Source organism: Juglans microcarpa x Juglans regia, chromosome 3S (assembly GCF_004785595.1).
Source record: "Juglans microcarpa x Juglans regia isolate MS1-56 chromosome 3S, Jm3101_v1.0, whole genome shotgun sequence".
In the NCBI taxonomy this organism is placed as follows: Eukaryota; Viridiplantae; Streptophyta; class Magnoliopsida; order Fagales; family Juglandaceae; genus Juglans; species Juglans microcarpa x Juglans regia.
The window spans coordinates 20,183,007-20,204,875 of NC_054599.1; the positions used below are offsets into that span (position 1 = coordinate 20,183,007).

General features: G+C 33.7%; 2 long non-coding RNA genes across 2 annotated transcripts; one reads left to right on the plus strand and one right to left on the minus strand.

Annotated features, from left to right (window-relative positions):
* Nucleotides 1–23: 23 nt before the first annotated feature.
* On the minus strand, nucleotides 24–7,440 carry LOC121257947. The gene is made up of 3 exons (XR_005939296.1): nucleotides 7,312–7,440; nucleotides 2,281–2,284; nucleotides 24–47 (listed from the first exon to the last, which is right to left on the minus strand). It is a non-coding gene; the product is annotated as an uncharacterized LOC121257947 (long non-coding RNA).
* A 74-nt stretch (nucleotides 7,441–7,514) lies between these two features.
* Nucleotides 7,515–20,939, plus strand: LOC121257739. The gene is made up of 2 exons (XR_005939274.1): nucleotides 7,515–7,905; nucleotides 20,798–20,939. It is a non-coding gene; the product is annotated as an uncharacterized LOC121257739 (long non-coding RNA).
* Nucleotides 20,940–21,869: the final 930 nt, after the last annotated feature.

Consider the following 21,869-nt stretch of genomic DNA (forward strand, 5'->3'; position numbering starts at 1 on the left):
CTCTCTCTCTATATATATATATATATATATATCTTATCTTATCTTATCTTATATGTAATAAGCGGCAATAAGCAGCTGTCGTACACTATTTTTTCCGATTTTATCCTCCACCATCGATATATTTTACCTTCCTACTCTGTCTCTCGCCTTGGGTTTTGCCGAGTGGATTTTGCCCAATTATTTTCGTTATTATCCTGTTTTGAATATGTTTATATTTCTTTTCCATTTTGACCTCTACTCTCGTATGTTCTAGATTTCACTTTTTTGCCGCACACTATTTTTTCCGATTTTATCATCTCCCATTCATGTAATTTACCTTCCTACTCTATCTCTCGTCAGTTTTAATTTGAGTTTTGCCGAGTGGATTTTGCCGAATTATTTTTGTTGTTATCCTGTTTTTAATATGTTTAACATTTATTTCCCATTTTGTCATCTACTCATATGTTCTGGATTTTACCTTTCTGCCGAATTATTTTCCAATTCTTATCCTGCTGTAGAAAAGTATTGTTCTAATCAGATTTTTTTTCTTCTTCAAGTTTCCCACCGCTTTCGCAACTGTTTTCAGATTCAATTTTTAATTTTTTCCCACCGCTTGCGGTTTACTATAAAAGCAATTGTCACCGTCTCATTTTCTACTGTTGTCGTTGCTCTAAATTTTCGAAATCTACTTCTTGCTTCTGCGTTTAAAATTTGCTGTCAGAGTTTGTTGCTTGGCTTTCGGATTTCATATTAAATTCGATATGCTTTTCGTTTGGTTTTATGCTCTATTAATTATGAAATTTCCTTTGCTTTCATAAAATAGTAAATACCTATAGATGTGAAAAAAAATTATGTCTTTTATGATTATAGAAAGGATTAATTACAGTTTAGCAAAATTATATTGTAGACTCATAACATCAAGACAGAATTACTTTCATATTCATAACATGCATATACATAACATAAAAGACATATACATAAGAGACATATAAATAACATGTCAAGAATTTTTTGGTTGAATATTCTACACTTTTTTTTTTAAGTATTTCCAAACTAAATACTTAAAATTCCAAAAGTTTAAGTCAAAACTCATAACATGAATTATATTGTAGACACATAATATCATGACAGAATTACTTCTACATTTTTCAAAAGTTTAAGCCAAAACTCATAACATGAATTATAATGTAGACACATAACATCATGACAGTTATTTTTACAATCATAACATGCATATACATAACATAAAAGACATATACGTAAAAGACATATAAATAACATGTCAAGAATTTTTTGGTTGAATATCCTACACTTTCTTTTTAAGTATTTCCAGACTTAATACTTAAAAATCTAAAAATTTAAGCCGAAACTCATAACATGTAATAGGTATGTTAAATATGTGTCAAACATAAAAATTTCCAAGCATGAAAAAGGTTGGTATACGTAGATGCAGATCTTTACAAAACAGAACAAAAAATCAAAACTTTTACAAGCACAACAGAAAATATAGAAAAAATAAACAAGATAAAGGTCAAACAGAAAAAATAAAATAAAATAAAGACTAATTGGGAGGGAAAAAAATTACAATGAAATCTGAAGACAATATCTTGAAAGATTTGAACATCTGTTGAGATTTATGGAAATAAAAAAAGACCAAAAAAAGAGAGAAACAAAACAAAGAAAAAATAGAGAAGAATGGAATGATCCTAAAATAAAAATTTAGGCAAAATCAGAAAAAAAAAATTCCACTCCTTTGTTCATTTACTTAGAAGGATGGAAAGATAAAAAACTAAAACAAAAAGTAAAAGAATAGAAAAGGGAAGCAGGAAAAAAAACTTGGAGATCAACGAATGACGTCACTCAGATCTGAACACGAAAAAAAACCAAAAAAAAAAAAAACCACTCAGATCTATTTTAGATCTATAAAAATAAACCAAAAGAAAAAGAGACCATTCAGATCTGAACACGAGCTCTTCAACTATGTGAAGATCTGTTCAGATCTATAGAGAAAAAAATGTAGAGATGGACCAACTTCAAAACAAATTACATCGACTCCGATTTGTATGTACAAAACACAAAGAGAACGGAAAAACTAAAAAGATAAAACCATTCGCAAGAAAAAAAAAACCTACAGACCATGTCGTGATCAAATTCCTTTTCTCGCTTGCAGCCTCGCCTTCTGATGGAAATTCGGAATAGGCCCATGAAATATATTGTAGTGACATGCAAAGAAGGAAAAAAAATAAAAATAAAAAACCAAGATGAGATCCACAGACGGGAGAAAATTAAAATTTTTTGTACATATCTTGTTTCTTTGTTGAGAAGAAGATAAGAAAAGAAAAGAAAGTGCAGACGGAAAGGCAAGAGACGAGAGAAGGAGAAGAAGAAAGGTGAGAAAAAGAAAGAGAGGGAGAGAGAAGGAAGAAGAATCTGGAAAGAGCCGAAGTGAGGGATGTGAATCTGATAAGGATGTATTTATAGGGCTGCTCGTAGAGTTAGGATTTTTTCCTTGTGAAAACGGCGCCGTTCTAAGTCTGGGATGGGGTGTTACACGCTGTGCTGAAAACGGCGCCGTTGGGGTCACTTGTGCTGATAATTGGGCTGGGTTTGTAGGGCTGATTTTCTTCCTTTTTTTACTTTTGGGCTTTTAAGTGAGAACAAAAAATAAAAACTAATAAAATTAAGATTATTAATAAAATTATCCATATAAATTTCACTAATATAATTATAAAACTTCATGATATAAAAATATATATTCTATTATAATTTTTTTTTACAGGTTTTTTGTTCTTGTTCTTCATTTATTGTTCTTTATTACTGTTATATTATAATTATAAACATTATACAAATCATGTCTATGATATGTATTGTAAATAAGAAAGTAAGTTTTAAAAACATAAACATAAATCTGTACTCCATTTGTAGTAAAGATTTCTATGTTGTGATTATCAATATTTTGTACATAACAAATGTGATTTTTTTATGATAAAAAATAAAAACTTAAAATATAGATGAAACTCTATCCACTAATATTTAAAATTAAGAAATTGTATAAATCTAAGTTATCGTTTTGTTGTTTATTGTGGATTGATGAGTAATCAATTTTTCATATGTTTTCCTGTATTAAATAATTATATGATTAAATTATTTAAAACTTATTTAACAATTATTGTTGTACGATTGAAAACTATAGAAAAAAAAAATATAGAAACAAAAGAAAAAAAATTTAGGATATTACACAATTTTTATTTGCAATCTCACAAATTTTATTGCTATTATGTAGTTATTTTTTTTTACTGATAGTTAGATAGCCTCTTATTATAATTGAATTTAAATAAAAAATATTAACAAATTATATTTTAATATGTTAGCGTAACTTTATTTAACAAACAACAATGTATTATTGGAATAATCATATAATCTTATATAATATATATCTTTATAGCAGGCGCTTTGGTTTTGCCACTTTGTGCTTGTCTTCTTGTTCACTATTTGGCTCTAATTCCATTAATCTTTTATTCTCTCCTATCTCTAGGTATGTATTATTATTGTTTATTCAAATAGATGTTTTTATTTATACTTTATAATATTTAATACATTTATTTTTATAAGGCATGTTGCAAATATATGGAATTGTGATTATTATTTAGAATTGCCCAATATTCGTTGTATCTGTACTAAGATTTTTAATTGTAAATATTTCAATATCATGTTAAATAATTTGGTTTTAATATTAAGCATGTTTTATTGATTGGATAATATTTATTTATGCTTTAAATGTAGATAGCTGTACTATTGTTTATTTTTTATTATCTTGTTTCTGTGCTTTCTATTTTATGTGTTTGACAGATTGTTATTAATTTGTTATTAATTTGTAACATTGCTGCGACATTCCTATCTTGTTGTAAGAATGCCAACTGGTAGGTTGATCTTATTTAAAAATAATTCAATTTTTATTAAAACTTTTGTAACTAGTTTGTATCTAACATTCCTTAAAATTAAATTCCGAAGAATATGGAGAAAATGCTACAAAAAAATATTGGTATAGTACTCAATCGGAGAAGAAGAAAGAAGAAATACATCGAAAGAAGAGGAAAATGTATGTTGAGTTAAAAGAAAATCAAAATAAGAGAAATCAAATAGAAACAAGATCCTATAATAATTTATCTTATACTTCAAGGGATGATGGAATTGTTTCTATAAGAGAAATTGGATCTTCTTCAAACACTCACGGTTCTGACAATACTATAGATAGAAATGAATCTGCTCTACCAAGGCTAAGGACTTCTGTCTCCAGTAGTATTGTCAGTATTCCAACATGTAATACTTGTTTGAGACAAGTATTGAAGACTATATTTTTGGAGCCAAATCATTTGCCATTAGTTATTTCATGTCAATATTGTGGAGCAAGAAGATTTTATCATGAGTCAAATGGCTTCTACTGTGCTGACGGAACAATAGCATTGAGTTGTAATCGACTTTTAGACGAACTTTGTCAACTGTTCACTTCTGATTCGATTGAGTCTGAAAATTTCCATACATATGCCGCTTAAACCGCTGGATTATAATATTGTTCCTTTAAATCAACTTGATATGTACTAAGATACAGATGCAGAAGTGGGTACGTATTACATAAATATGTCAATATCTTTATATGTTTTTCTTATTGCAAAATATTAATAATAAATTTATAAATTAGATATTCTGGCAATAGCAATTAACACGAATGCACCAAGAGAGGTTAACACAAGCCATGAAAAATCATTGGTGCAGAACATATATGTGGTCGATTCAAAGTATGCATATATATATTTTTGCATTGATAGAATTTTTACTTTAATATCTTATAATACTCTTATTATCGTAAATCTAATATTATTTTTATTTTTTGTAGTCTAAAGGTTCTACGTTTGGCAATGAGGAACATATTCGTTCACGATGAATGTCCTCAGATTTTTAATATTATTATGCAAAAGCGAATTATTCTTGGGACAAAAATCAGAGTTTCTTCATGTAACGGTATTTTTCCTTAATATTAACATTCTTATTAATTATTTATCTTGTATTTATATATTTATTCATATGTGTTTATGATGTAGGCTTGTCGTTATCATCACGCCAACAAGTGTTTTTACCATTCAACCCTTTCTTGCACCTGTCATTCCATTACGTGCATGGTAAATTATATGCTTAAATTGATTTATTATGTTTGTTATTTAAATACAATATAAATTTTATATTAACCTTTATGAATATAATAACCTATGTTAATATATTATCCTATATATTTAATATGTATTTCTTCTTATTTAAATGTTTTACTTTATTTATCAATTCAAATGTTCAAGGTAACAGAAAACAATGCGTTACTTGAAGAAATTGTTGCCAAAAATTTGAATAAGCCAGGCGCGTCAACTTCAGGCGATTCTAACGACTCATTAATAAAAATATCAAAAATTGCCGAAGCCTTAAAGTCTATACCAGCAATGACAGTATAATTTTATTATTTAAAACCATCTCTTATTTCTTGTAAAGAATTATCTTTTTGACCTCTTTTGTTTCCTTACATTTTTTTGAAATATGGAGATTGGAGGTTGGTTGGAATGAAATGGAGATGCAGGATGAGAATTTCTAAATTCTGTGTTGTGGATTTGAAAGAGTGAATGTTTCTAAATTTTGTATTGTGCATTTTGAAAAAAATCTGGAGATTAGAGGTTGGTCGGGATGTAATGGAGATGCAGGATGAAAACTTATAAATTGTGTGTTGTGGATTTGAAATAGTGCATGTTTCTAAATTGTGTATTGTGGATTTGAAAAAAATCTGGATATTGGAGGTTGGTCGGGATGCAATGGAGATGGAGGATGAGAACTTCTAAATTGTGTGTTGTAGATTTGAAAAACTGCATGTGGTTAAATATAGAATGTTGATTGCTTCTTATGGTTCAATTAATGTAGTAATACTAAACTTTTATTCATACATTTAATATATACATGGTCGAAGTCAGATTTATGATGTATGATTTACATCAGTCATTTTATTACATTAGTCATTTTATTAGATCAGTCGAAATAACTTCTCTACACTTATTTTTTTTTATCCCGTTGGAAATATGAAGATTAGAGATTAGTTTTAATGAAATGGAAATAGAAGATGAAAACTTGTGATTTTTGTGTTCTGAATTTGGAACCTTTCATATGTTTGAATTTAAGATATTGATTGTTTATTAGTTTCAGTTAATATGATGATATTAAATTTTTATTGATACATTTAATTGTCAATTTTAATGCAGCGATCAATATTTGTGGTTAGAGGAAAATTTACAATATTTGATCTGCATCAACCATTTTTTTTACTTATCATGTGGAAACTGTAATAAAACCACTGGATACGAAAAAAATGAAGACTTTATACTATAATTGTAAATAACTAACAACTGCACAACCAAGGTAAGTACTTATCGTGATATTTTAAACTTACCAATTTTTACATAATAATTATAATATACTATTTGCTAATACCTAGAAGTAATAACTTATTTATTATTCTTAGATCTCGAGTCTATTTAGAGGCATTCGATGACAGTGCCTCGATCACAGTAGTAGCCTTTGAACCTACAATAGAACGAATTCTTGATTGTACAACAGCGGATATTGTACAGCATGCAGAGTAGGTAAGATTTATATTTTTAGGCACATTTAAGAAATTTAAGAAATTATTATTTTTATATGTTTTTGTCATTACGGGTGGATCATTCGTACATAGAGAACATTGCAAATAGAATTCAAGATAAAGAGTGGATGATTGTTTTGGGCGCATTTATGAATGAATTTGGGAAACTGCGCCAAAACAAACTTAACGTATTATCTGTCAATAATATATCAGGGACAGCAGGATAGCTATTTCGACAATTTTCTTCCAAACTTACAGTTATTATAATGTATAGCTATAAGAAATTTGTATGTAATTATAAATGTATTTATAGAATTTTTTATCTTGTAATTATGATATAGCTCTTGCTTTTTATTTGTAATTATAATCATAACGCGTCAATTTCAATAGTCACTTTTTTATTTACAATAAAAATTTGTGTAATTATAAATATGTTCGTGCAAATTCTTATATTATAATAATAGATATTCTGCAAATAATATATGTGATTATTTTTATGATCAACGAGAATCTAAAAATATAGACAAAACTATTACACTTTATAATTATATATATTAACCTATTTTTTATTATTACATATTTTTTACTTTTTAAAATATTTTTTATATTTTCACAATTAGGCACACGTGCATTGCACGTTTTTGCCCTTTACTAGTATATACAATAAGCGTCAATAAGCAGGGCTTCGTCCATTTATTTTTTCCATTTTTATCCCTCGAGTTGTATTTATTTCTCCTCTCTCTCTCCCTAAAGTGTTTCCGTTCAACATTATTTCTGTCCCTGTTGCCATTAGACAATTTACGATTTTGTCCTTACTTTTGTTCTTCTCGAATTCCAGTGTTTTCATTTTTTCATTCCAAATTTTGTATTCTCCCGTTTTCCACCGCCTCCTCGAATTCCTTTTTTTCATCTTATCAGATTCTAGATTTTTTACCCCCCTTGCCACGATTTTGCTCTTATCGGATTCTAATATTTTTTAAGATTTCTTCACTGCTTCCACCGCTTGCTCCTTTGTACAAGAACTATCTTCATTTTTTTTATTTTCTCCTGTTTTGCTTGTTTATTAGAATCTGATTTTGTTTTTTGTCTTCTCTATCGCTTCGACCGCTTGCCACTTCGTATAAGAGTAAATTTCATCTTCTTTATTTTCCATTGTTTGCTATCTGATAAAATTAAGAGCTCCTGTTTAAACGTTCCCAAATCTGTTCCTCTGACTCTGGATTCTAAATTTGCCTCTCAGCTCTCCAATTTCACAGGTCAGTTTTTTTATGTTCATTTAAATATTTATGATTATTTCTTCAGTTATTTACATATATGCAATAGTTGAGAAATAAAAAAGTTACATGGAGTATTTGGACTAAATTTATAGTTGAGGAGGACTGAATCTAATCAGATTTCCATTTCTAATTGTGCTGTTTCCGACTCCTTTATCTCAATTGCAGTGACATGAGATAAATAAAATCAAAAGAAAACTGATACTAACAAAAAAAAACTCAAGAACCCACAAATTACACATGTTCAGATCAAATCCAAACAAATATCAAATACAGTAAAGTATGCTAAAACAACAGAAAAGCATATATAAAAAATAAATTAGAAGATAAGAAACACAGAGGTAAAGATTTATAACCATTCAAAAAACAAAAAATTGCAACCAAAATAATCATCACAACAGCCCAGCGCATAATCTAAAATGAAAAAAAAATAAGAAAGACCAAATTCTCATAAATATAATCTCAGATCTGTATTCGTTGACAAAAATAATTTACATACGAGCACAGACATAAGGAGGAACAGAAAACAAATAATGTTTATTATTTCAACAAAAAAACAGATGTGTTATTAAAATCTCAGATATGTTCAAACCTGGAATGGAAAACAAATAATGTTATTTATTTCAATATTTACCCAAAAAAAACAGATTGAACTGTAAACAAAGAAAGTAAACCCCAAACTGAATAAGATAATCAAGCGAAATAAAAAAAAAAAAAAAAAAAAAAAAAAAAAAAAAAAAAAAAAAACAGATTTGTTATTAATATTCTAGATAATAAACATCTCAGATTTCAGATTTGAGAAGACAACAAAGAAGAAATAAATCTCAACATCTGACAAACAAATAACGAAAGATATAAAATGAAAAAAAGAACTAACATTTTCAGATGTGAGAAATAATATCTGACATATGTGTTATTTCTGAAAACAAAACTATAATATATAAAGAACAGATCCAGAAATCTACAAAACAAAAGAAATTTCCAAACTTTTATTTATGTGTTGAGATCTGTAGAGAAAAAAAAAACAAAAAGGAACAACATCCATTCATTTATTTACAGATTCACCATAGAAAAAACAATGAAAAAAGGTAGGATTTTCAGATGTGAGAAATAATATCTGACATCTGTCTTACTTCCGAAGACAAATATCTAACAAATAAATAACGGAACCAGAGATCTACAAAACAAAACAAAAAAACTTTTATAAACTCAAAGGTTCTACAAAATTTCAGATCACAGCCAAACAAAAATGATAACAAAATAGAGAAAAATATATTCAGACATACACCAACTTGATAAAAAAAGGAAAACGAGATCGATCTGTAGGTAGAAAATACTAAGAAAAGAGAAAAACCACAGAAACAAAACAACTTAAAAAAATAATACAGACCAACGAAAAAGTTTAAAAAAAAAAAAAAGATGAAAGAAGAACACGTAGCCAACAAAATGCTCCACATGTGAAAAGGAAAACTTCAGATTTGTAAGCATTCGTAAAAAAATTCAAGAAACAGAGAGAGACAGTAGAGATTCTTGTTTGTTTGGCCGAGTGATGCGAAGTTAAGCTACGCAAGACGGCACTGCCGTGTTGCTATTGGCCTAGGTGCGCCTGAGAGTAGAAGCGAAAATTGGAGACAAAGAAAGCCATCTGAGAGTGGAAGCGAGGAACGGAGAAAAAGGAAGGAAGGAGACAGGAGAGAAAATGAAAGGTTTCTTCCCTTAAACGGTGTCATATGGGATTGAAGTGTTGGGGGCTGGGCTTTTAGATGTGAAATTTTGGGCTTCTTTTGTCTTTTTCTAGGTTTAGATGTAAAAAATAGATAGTGTTAATTTTCAGCATTGCACGTGTGATGTTCTTTATTATACTAGTAAGGGCACACACGCGCAATGCATTCATATAGATGTTATGTGCAAAATATTGATAAATATGACAGAAACTTTCATAAACACATTTATAACTATACATAAATTTTGTGTAGCTATATATTACAATGATTGGAAGTTTTGAAGAAAAGTTTTAATATAGTTATTCTGTCGTTTCAGGCACATTATTAACAGATAATACATTAAGTTTATTTGGCACAATTTCCCAAATTCGTTCATAAGTGCTCCCAAGACTATCATCCATTCTTTATCTTGGATTTAATTTGCAATATTCTTCATATGTGAGGGGTCCTCCTGTAATGATAAAAATATATAAAATATTAAATATTTTAAACGTACTTAAAAGTACAAATCTTACCTCTACAAGATCTGTTGTTGTACAATCTAAGATCCATTCTACTGCAGATCCAAAAGCAACTATTGGGGTTGAGGTGCTGTTATCAAATGCCTCTAAATAAACTTGACATCTAAAAATAGTAAATAAATTATTATTTGTTGATATTAGCAGTTAATATATTCTACTTGTAATGTAAAAATTGTTAACTTCAGAATATCAGAAAAAATATTTACCTTGGTTGTGAAGTCTCTATTTCTTTGCAACTATAACATAAAAATTGCTCATCTTTTTCATATCCAGTAGTTTTGTTGCAGTTCCCACATGACAAGTAATAAAATGGTTGATATAAATCAAACATCATAAATCCTCCTCTAACCAGGAATGTCGGTCGCTGCGTTAAAATTGAATAATTAAATGTACTAATAAAAGTTCAATATTACCACATCAATTCAACCCAACAAATAATCAAAATTTTAAATTTAACCACATGCACTGTTCCAAATCCACAATACACAATTCACAAATTTCCATCCTCCATCTCCATTTCATCCCAACCAATTTCTAATCTTCATATCTCAAAAAAATATAAAAAAACAAAATCATTTAAAAAAGTGTAAAAAAGTTAATTTTTTTATAAAAAAAAATAAGAGATATGATTTTAAACAATAAAATTATACCATCATTGCTGGTATAGATTTCAGGCATTCGGCAATTTCAGATATTTTTATTATTGGTTCAACAGATTGCTTGAAGCTGATGCGCTTGGCCTATCGAAATTGTTTGCAATTATTTATTCAAGCAATGCATTGTTTTCTGTTGCCCTAAAGATTTGAATTTATAATTAAAGCAAAACATTGAAATAAAAAAAATACGTGTTAGATATATATAGTAGTATATCGAGAGAAGCCAAGACTTCTCTCCTATATGTGTATGTGTGCGGTACATGGCACTGCAAGCGGCTCATTGGAATGTATGAGGTTTCCGGTGTGAATTATCCTTTGAAGTTCAATGGTTTCCAGCGGCCTTGAGATGTAACTTTTTCCTTGTAATTTGACTTCATGATGTAACTGACCTTTCATATTGTAGTGAAGTTAATAAAATGATTTTGTGTATTTGACTGTGTACTTCCCTCTTGTTACTTCCAGTTTCCCCTACACTATTATTTACTGCGCCTTGTTTACTGTGCCGCTCCCATGTTTTATTTTTTTGTGTTGTTTCCGCGCTTTCCTTGCTGTATTTCTTCTCGTACTCTTGCTACTTTCCCCATTTTTTTGGTGATCCTGCATTGAGTAATAAAGTAAACATGTGTATCCAGCTATACATTCTCCATATGTTCTTTGTTTGTCGATGCTTTGTGAAGCTTCTCTTCTCGTCATTTTGCTTCTTTTCCGTGGAGCTTCCTTTTTTTTTTTTCCGGGTAGTTTTAAGACTCAAACCCACTCTCCATTAGGGCAGGGTCGGGCTACCTCAAGCTAGCCTGCCCATTTTTCTTCCCCAAGGAGGTAACTTCTTCATGCTGCCAGTAGAGCAGTCTGCTCCTTTGCCGTGATGGGAGTCGACCTTTCCCTCTTCGGCCCCACAGGGAGGTAGGTTGTTCGGGCAGTTTGTAATTGGACCCGCTTCCGCTCATTGACATCACAGGGAAAGGTAATACTTAGAGCCAGGATGGTGCTAGACTCACTTTTCACCTGTAGTGGAGGTCGGGGTAAGTATTCGGGAAAGGCCGTATACCAGTCCCTCTCTCATCTACGGAAGGGATAAGGCAACCCTCGAGCTGACCTTTCCCTATGATGTCACACGGGGAGGTAAGTTTCGGGGTAGTTTGTTCCTGTACCCGCTCCCGCCTATTGACACTTATGAGGAAGGTAAAGATTTCTGACGTCGAGTAGCTGAGGACTACCCGCACCCTGTCGTGGGAGGGATAAGGCAACTTTAAGGCCTACCTTTCCCTATGGTACCCTGCAGGGAAAATAAATTCAGACAGTAGTTGGTTGGCCGCTCCTTCATCAAGATAGAGGTCGGGGTAAGTTATTCGGGGCCCCCAAAGGCTATTTTCGTTCTCCCGGATGAGGAGGCCGAGCCGCCTGCTCGCCTAACACCCTTCGTATGGAGGTAATTTGTTTAGGAAATCTGTTATTGAACTCGCTTCTGCCCGTTGTCGTCACAGGGAATGGTAAGTTGGTGTGTTTGATGCAATGTGGAACGGTTTGAAGGTTGCCCTTGTTGTTGGGGCCACTTGGATGATATGTAGGGTTAGTATAGTGAAGTGAAGTTAGGGTTTTGGGTGGTGGCTAAGGGAGATTACAAAATTGGAAAGTGATAGACTAGGGTTGAAGTTTAGGATAGGTTGCTAGGGTTTGGAAGGAGGATTTGGTGGTATTTGAATGAGTCTAGGGTTGTTCCTTGACTTTAGGGATTGGCTAAGATAAGATAAGGAATATAGGATTTGGATATGATAAGAGGATAAAGTTGGATGGTGTTTGAATAAGTCTAGGGTTGTTCCTAAAGTTTAGGGATTTGGAGATGGAAGATAGGATTTGATTATGGCAAGAGGATGGAGATGAGTAAGTTATGATTCATAAATGGTAGGAATTAGTTCATGGATTGACTGGGTTTCAGTTTTGGAAATGGAAGAAGGATTTGGAAATGGTTGACTTGAGTGATTCTAGGAATGGAGAGATTTTAGGGATTGAGTTGTTTGAGTGATTGAGTGATTTTAGGGATTGGATTTAGAAGATGAGATAAAGAGTCCTAAAAGGTAGGAATTACCTTGTTAGACTCTAAGGTTTCAGCTAGGCTTTAGTTAGATGAAAGGATGCTAGGGTTAGGATTCCTAAAATTTAGGAAGTCCTTATAGAAGGCTAGGGTTTCCAACTATGGCAAGAGATGTATATGGAATGATGGAGGCAATGGAAATTTTGGCTAGGACTACTGTGGATGAGGAAAGGCTAATTTTGGTAAGTGGAGCTTATGAGAAATATGGCATTGGAAAGATGGAGGCTTAGGATATGTGTGGTATGTGAGAAAATGCAAGGAAAATATATGAACAACTAGAAAAGATAAGAACATCAATGTATTTTTGTATTTTTTAATATAGAATGGAAAATAACAAAAGATTGATAAAATGAGTCAATACGTATTCACGAATTGTAAGGTGATGAAACATAAGATTGATAAAAAGAAAGAAAAGTGATTCAACACTTATTCACAAATTGCAAAGTGATGAATCAAAAATAGATAAATGGACAACACCTATTCGCGAATGGCAAGGTGTTAATCATCTGCTTGGAATTCACGAATTGCACCCAAAAGAGTCCAAGTGCAAAAGTATCGAAAGTGTTCTTCAAGAACACACCAAACCATTCCACCAAGGAAAATGTCAAATGATCAAAAAGTCAAAAGATGTAAATGAAATGTCTAAGAATTCTATTTAAAGCAATTACATAGATGAGAAAACCCTAAAAGATCCCCTTGTAAAATAGGTCTTGGGTGGGCCCCATGATGGCCCGTGTCATATATTAGCCTTTGGTGTCCTAGGCTAGCCCATGGCATGGGCCATGGGCATGGCTGCTGGCATGGCCCAGGCAAGGTGCCTGGGCGCTGGCCTGGTCTGACAAGACCCCAACAAAAATCACCCTAGGACAAGGTCCTAGGCATGCATGGATTGCCGAGATTGAGCCACTTTCGGGGTCAAGCCCAGCTTTAAAGGACTTCCCTAGGGGTCTAGTGTATGCCCTCAGAAGATTGCAGAAATGGCACGGGTCAATTAGAACGTGGCTCACGTTTTCACTCTTGACCGTGCCATGGCTCAACCCTAATAGCCCCTTGACATTGCTGCTGACATGCCACAACAGCCCCACGATGCAGCCGCTGACATGCCATGACAGCCGCTTAACACTGTCGCTAACATGCCTTGACAGCCTCACGGTCCATGCCTCGACATTGACAAGCCTTGACAGCCCCATGGCACATGCCTTGACACTATTGCTGACAAGTCTTGACAGCCCCACAAGCCATGCCTCGACGCTGTCGTTGACATACCTTGATAGCCTAGCGACATACCTTGACAACCCCATAGGCCATGCCCTGACACTGTTGCTGACATGCCATGGCACACCTAGCAGCACCCCAGTGCCCAGCAACATGCCTAGCCACCCATCAACATGGTTAACAGGCAACCCCAGAGCCTATCAGCCTACCCAGCACCATTAGTAGACCATCAGTGCGCTCACAGGCATGTCAAGGCACGGCTAGGACTGCCCCACAAACATGCCATGGCTCTTACCATGGCACCCACCTGACAGCACCACAAGCATGCCATAGCCCCTGCCAAGGCACGCCCATGACAGCACAACAGACATGTCATGGTCCCTGCCATGGCATGCCCAGGATAGCCCCATTGACATGCCATGGCCCTGCCATGACATGTCCAGGACAACCCCACTGGCCCCTGCCATGTCATGCCCTTGACAGCCCCGCAGGCATGCCATGGCACCTGTCATGGCACGCCCAGTGAGGCTAGTGACAGCCCTACCAGCAGCGAGCAGTAGCAGCCTGTGCGCAGCATAGCACGCACAAGCCTTGTGCGCGCACACCCAGTGTGCAGCAGCCTAGTGCACACCCATTCGCAGCAATAGCATCCTAGCGTGGACATGCCAGTAGGCCAGCAGCCCCATGTGCCTAGCCCAGTGAGCCCCAGCAGCATGCCAGCGTGCCCATGCAGCAGCAGGCCAGCAGCCCTAGCGTGTAGCCCAGGCACCCCCAGCGCCCAGGCTATGCCTGGGCCATGCTAGCCACATGCCTGGGCCATGCCAGCCCATGCCATCAGCAAGCCTTGCGTGCAGCCAGGCCAGCAAGCATGCCAGCCATGCCAGTCATACCCATGGCCCATGCCATAGGCCAACCAAGACCACCAAGGGCCAATGCTGTGGGCCCTTATGGGCCCCACACCACTATTATAATAAAGCCCCAATCCCAAAGGTCCGGAGAGTTAGCTCTTAATACCTAATATCAACTTCAATAACACAACTATAAAATCCAAAAACTCCATAAAATATTAATTCATTTACTCAACCCAAATATTTATGTTCATTCATAGGGACAATAAAGAAATTCTTAATAACATAAATTAAAAACTCTTCAAAGACTCGAAAATATCCTTAACTTATCAATTCAAAATAACAGAAAATAAATCGATTTACTAGCTACGATTCTCAAATAAGCACTTGTACCCTCAGACACTTATTCCACTATGATCATTACACCTTTCTAAAACTTCATACTCTTGTTCTTCAGCTGAACCATCAAATTATCTGAAAAATATTTGGAGATAAGGGGTGAGTTATTAATAATTCAGTAAGAAAAAACATATACTAGTGTGTAAACATGAGCATTTATCAGAATTCAGAATGCTGAACAAAATATTTTTCTTTCAGAATGCAGAATCATAATACTTGTTTTTAGAATGCAAAATCATAACATATTATCAAAAAATATAAGAGCGAAACTTTCAGAAAACATTCGTATCCAAAATTTCATTTGGTAGAGCATAACTGAACATATTCATCTCATCTTATCTTATCATATCATAATAGAGATCATGTTTAACCCCTGTGGTACGGTTGTGCAAACCCCGGTAGCTAACCGAGTAGAAATAGAATGTGAATCTTCCCCTTATTCATTCTCGAAACCCTGAGTGTGCACATAGGAAAGACCACGCAGAAAACTATTTTGTTTTCAAAGTGGGTGCATTAGAAACAGAAAAGTTGGTACCAACCCGAACAGAGACCACAATTTTACACCCATGGTAAGGTCAGAACGGAACAGAAATAGAAACAAAATGTTATGCCAGAGGTTTTCAGAAATCACATCATATCATATCAGGGTACAGAACATCTTCAAAACTGAACATAATCAGATCACAAAAAACATAATTTATGCATAAAATTTCATATTCGCTCGCTTTTGCACAGTTCAAAAATAAAATGTCAAAATAGCTCATGTCTACACCAATCATGTCAGAAAATACTTTATTCTTAAACAGAATCTCATGAGTAATATAGAACAAATAACTGAGGTAGTAAAAATCTCTTTTTATAACAAAACATGCACATTTTCAAAAGTCAACTTCAGCCCATTTTATTTTTTACTCAAAGTCTAGGATAAGAATCCCGCTTACCTGGACTTCTTAGTTTTTTCAGAATTTTCCTCAAAAATGTTGAACAATAATTAATCATCACCTATAAAAAAAAAATTCATGTAATTCTCGTAAATTTCCAATCGAACACGTATTTCGATATTTAAGCCTAAGTTTCTAAAATAACCTATTTAATTCCTCAAAACCTAAAATTCTCATAACCTCAAAATATTTCATCACTTTCTAAAATCATCAATATCCATTTAATAACTTTGACTAAAACATTTAAAAGTCTGACCTATTTACTATTGAAGTGTAATTATACAATCTAATACTAAATAATATAATTATACCAAAATATGTTAAATTATATAGCAACAATATAATAAGCTAGGTCATAATAAAAAAAAATACAACATCATTGTTTACTTTTTGAAATAAAAACCTTGCTTAACACCAATTTAATTTACTTAAAAGATTTATGTAAAAGATAAATAAATTAGAGAGTACTAATACATAATAAAAGTTTAAAAGCACATTACTACAACTTGTAGTAAAGGGTGCTAATGTAATTTCATTTAATTAATAGACCAACTATTCGGTAAGGTATAGTTAGGCATTTTGTTGTTCAAAAACATATATAACATGCGTGAAATAACGTTGCATGGCAGGGGCTCACTGAGAAGGGAACGTGCGACGGCGCAGGGTGCGGTGGGAGGTGGTGAACTTGACAGCTGTGCACTGGACGAGAGAGAGAGAGAGAGAGATGAAAATAATAAGTGCGCATAGCAAGAGAAAAGAGACGGAGAAGCAGTGTATGCGTTTGGCAATAGCTCACCGTGAGGGACAAGGCGGAACTGAGGCGGCTCGAGGCTAACGGGAAGGTGACAACCAGGGGATTCTGTGGCTAGCCCAATAATATTCTCTTCGTGCGGTGGTGATCAACCAGATTTGTGGTGGTGCTCCGTTTTCAAGAGGAGAAACAGGGGCTCTCTTATTTTTCGGTGATGGCCAACGGTGATTCCATGTGGGTTCACAGCTGGGATACAGTGGTGAGGTCTGGGCAATTGGTTACGTGTGGTGGACAACCCGGGTTGCTTCCGCTGATGGCGAGGTCGCACGAGAGCTGGTTTTTAAATGGTGGGCTCACTTGTGGCAGTGGAAAGCCGAGAGAGCATGGGCAGCATAGAGATTTGACGACAATGGGGAGGGCTCCACAGGGGGGTTTAATGATGGCCGCTAGCCAGTGAGAGGGAAGGGTCCGGGAAGGTTACTCTAGTGGTGCGGCGGCACTCTAGTCTAGGTTAAAGATCATTTACATCCACCACATACGAGTTCTATATATAAAGGGACGGTTGCCATGAAAAAAAAAATAGAATGGAGACGTGCGTAAACTGTGAAGTTAACCTGTGAATATATACATGATTGCAACACAAAAAACAAAACAAAACCCTAAAGCTGAGGAGAAGAGAGGCGTAGATGCACGGGAGTGCTAGAGTCATGCGTGGTGGGGTTAAAAAATAAATTTAACATAATTATCAAGCTTAAATAAAATCATAATCCGCCAAAAGAAAGACATTTAAGCATGTAGGCTATATTCTAAATGAAAAAAATACTCGGACACTCGATTTTTTTTTCATACGCATAAGTCCAAAAATATTTTAAAAAAATAGGGCTTGGTTGGGTCCGGGGTGTTACAACTATCACTTATTTATTTAATTATTTATTTATTTTATTTATCAAGGGACTTATTAGGGTTTCCACTTTATAATTTCTATAAATAGGACTCTTAGCATTTTAGTTTACATCTTTGCACAATTTGACATATTTCCTTTGTGGAACAGTTTGGTGAGTTCTTGAAGAACACTTTTGGTGCTTTTGCACTTGGACTCTTTTGGTTGAAATTTGTGAATCCCAAGGAGAGAACTAACACATTGCAATTTGTGAATAGGTGTTGTCTATTTATCTATCTTTGATTCATCACCTTGTAATTCGTGAATAGATGTTAAATCACTTATCTATCCATATATCTATCTTTGTTTCATTATTTTGCAAGTCGTGAATATGTGTTGATTCCTTTTATCAATCTCTTGTCTATGTTTTCCATTCTATATCTAAAAATCCAAAAATACATTGTTTTTATCTTTTCTAGTTGTTTATATATTTTCCTTGCATTTCCTTGCATGTCAAATATATCCTAAGTCATATTATTCATATTTTTTGATTTCCCAAATATCCATAAACACCAAAAATAAAGTCTTCATCTTTCCTTTGTCATCTAAAACCAAATCCACTTTCTATACATTCCACCAATTGCCATAGCCGAAATTCCCTAAGCCACCATCTTGACAATCCCATAATTCTCATATTTGTCACTTACCAAATTTAGCCTTCGCCCATCCACATTAGTCCTAGCCGAAATTCTCATTGCCTCCATCATTCCATACACATCTCTTGCCATAGTTGGAAACCCTAGCTTTCCATAAGGACTTCCTAAATTTTAGGAATCCTAACCCTAGCATCCCTTCATCCAACTAAAGCCTAGCCGAAACCTTAGAGTCCAACAAGGTAATTCCTACTTTTTAGGACTCTTCATCTCATCTTCTAAATCTAATCCATAAAATCACTCAATCACTCAATCCCTAAAATCTCTCCATTCCTAGAATCACTCAAGTCAACTATTTCCAAATCCTTTTTCCATTTCCAAAACCGAAACTCAATCAATCCCTAAACTAATTCCTACCATTTATGAATCATAGCTCACTCATCTCTATCTTCCCAAATCCTACCAAAGATCATCATCCTCTTACCATAATCAAATCTTATCTTCCTTCTCCAAATCCCTAAACTCTAGGAACAACCCTAGACTTATTCAAACACCATCAACCTCCATCTTAACTTCCCTAAAGTCAAAGAACAACCTTAGACTCATTCAAACACCACCAAATCCTCATTCCAAACCCTAGCAACCCATCCTAGACTTCAATCCTAGTCCATCACTTCCCAATTTCCTAATCCCCTTAGCCACAACCCAAAACCCTAGCTTCACTTTACCATACCAACCCTAAACATCATCCAAGTGCCCCAACATCAATGGCAACTTTCAAGCCGTTCCAAATTGCATCAAACACACCAAATCATCACTTAGATCACCTGAACTCATCATCATCATCATTTCCATCACTAAACACAATACATTCATCAACCTAGGGACCTTTCATTGTCATTATTGTTCAAAGACCAAGTAAGAGTGTTAAGGCAATCGATCATCACAAGGAGAACCAAGACGAGGACAACAAAGTGTTTATGGACTAGACCGAGATCCTTAACATGGTCACTAGCCTCCCTGTGCATCCTGGGTGTGTCACGACAGGGGCCATGACATGCCTGTGGGGCTGTCAAGGCATGTTAGCAACAGTGTCGAAGAGCTGTCAGCGCATGTCAGCTACAGTGTCAATGCCTTGTTCGTAGGGCTGTCGGGGTATGTCAGCAATAGTGTCGAGGCATGGGCCATGGGGCTGTCCAACCTTGTCAATGGCAATGTCAAAGCATCAGCCATGGGCCTATCAAGGTTTGTCATGGCATGGTTGGCAGCTTGGCCATGAGCCACAAAACATGGAGTTCTGACAATGTGTGCCCAGTTGCAAAAACATGAAAAATATTCTTAAAAATAGAAATTTCTTGTAAAAACATGTAATAAAAAAAAACAGATTTATATATATATATGATAGTAAATTAGATCTTACTTGGCCACTTGTCCATCCACAATGAATAAAAAACAAACGAGGTTGTACATGACTTAATGTGATGGGTCAGATTTAGTTTACAATAATAATAATAAAAATTTATAATCAAACTTATTATATCAAACTATAAAAATTTGTGAATATCTTTCGGTAAGATCTTTTTGTAGATAAAATATTTTTCTATTTGTAATTTCTTCCTCCCTTCCTTTAATGTCATTATATATATATATATATATATATATATATATATATATATTTATATATATTTATATCACTTAAAATAGCTCCAGTTGGACGGCTGCATGACTCTATCAAGTGGACAGAGTCAGGTGGGTTTGAGTGTTGAGATAATTTCAGATGATTTGTAAATAATAGTATTTTATTAATCTCATTGAAATGTGTTTAAATATATAAAATATGTTGCGATATGTCTTTAAATTTATGAAGTAGATTAAAATATATAAATTTTTTTATAAAAAATTAAAAAAGTAATAAGTTTTATTAATAATTAGTTTGAGATAGATGAATGAGTTTGACAATCAAACACTGTGGAGTGTTAAAATTTAGAATATCTTGTATTAAATATAATCCATAGAAGCCTGCAGGTGGTGCAAGGTGTTAGAAAAAAAAGTCTTGCTCTGTTCTTTTCTATTGATTAATTTATTGATGTTTTGTTTTTTCGTGCTGCAATTTTCTGCGTCTCAACATTGACGCAGGAGTTTCAAGTGATCATCTCATAACAGATGGACATCGTTTTTCAATCCCTTTTTGTAGATGGTCGTCGATGTTCTGCGCACCAAACCTTTTTGTCAACGACCCAGAGGAGTGGCTTACTGTTGTATTTTTCTAATTTTCTTTTTGTTAAGAACCAAGAAAGAAAATTCGTGGCTTAAAACAGATCACTTTTAAAATAAAAAGAAATGATATTTAAAATTATAAAGTGTATAAGTATCGTGTAATTTATTTAAAAAAAATAAATAAATATAAAATGTATATAAAAAAAATTAATTTTTTAATAATAAATTTTATTTTTTTAAAAAACAATTTACACACTACAAATATACATAGCATTACTCGAAAAAAAGAAAAAAGAAAATAAACCATATAAAAGTGAAGTGAGTGGTGCTCACGGTAACGGGGTTCGTCAGCTTCTGTCCAAGTCTGTGCTACCGACTACTCTCAAGTCTCAAGTGCTGCATTGGATTTTATTTGTATCATTCACTCCAATTTTATTTGAAATTATTAATCCATGAACTTGTTATTCTAAAATATAAGATTATCTGATGGTTAATGAGTAATAACATAACAACGTCATAAAAAATAAAAATAAAAATAAATAAAACTGTAGTATATTGATAAATATTTAAAATTTACATCTAATAAGTTGATCTAACCCCAAACATTGGAGACCGAAAAATACAAGCAAAAAAAATTTCCATTTTTCAATTTGTTTTCGCAGATAAGATAAGATGAGTTGAGATTAAAATTAAAAATTGAATAAAAAATTATTATAATATATTTTTTAAATTTGCCAGAGAATTGGGAGTTCCTATCGTAATGCATGACTACTTAACCGGGGAATTTACTGCAAATACTAGCTTGGCTCATTATTGCCGAGATAATGGTCTACTTCTTCACATCCATCGTGCAATGCATGCAGTTATTGATAGACAGAAGAATCATGGTATACACTTTCGTGTACTAGCTAAAGCGTTACGTATGTCTGGTGGAGATCATATTCACGCTGGTACCGTAGTAGGTAAACTTGAAGGGGAAAGAGAAATCACTTTAGGCTTTGTTGATTTACTACGTGATGATTTTGTTGAAAAAGATCGAAGCCGCGGTA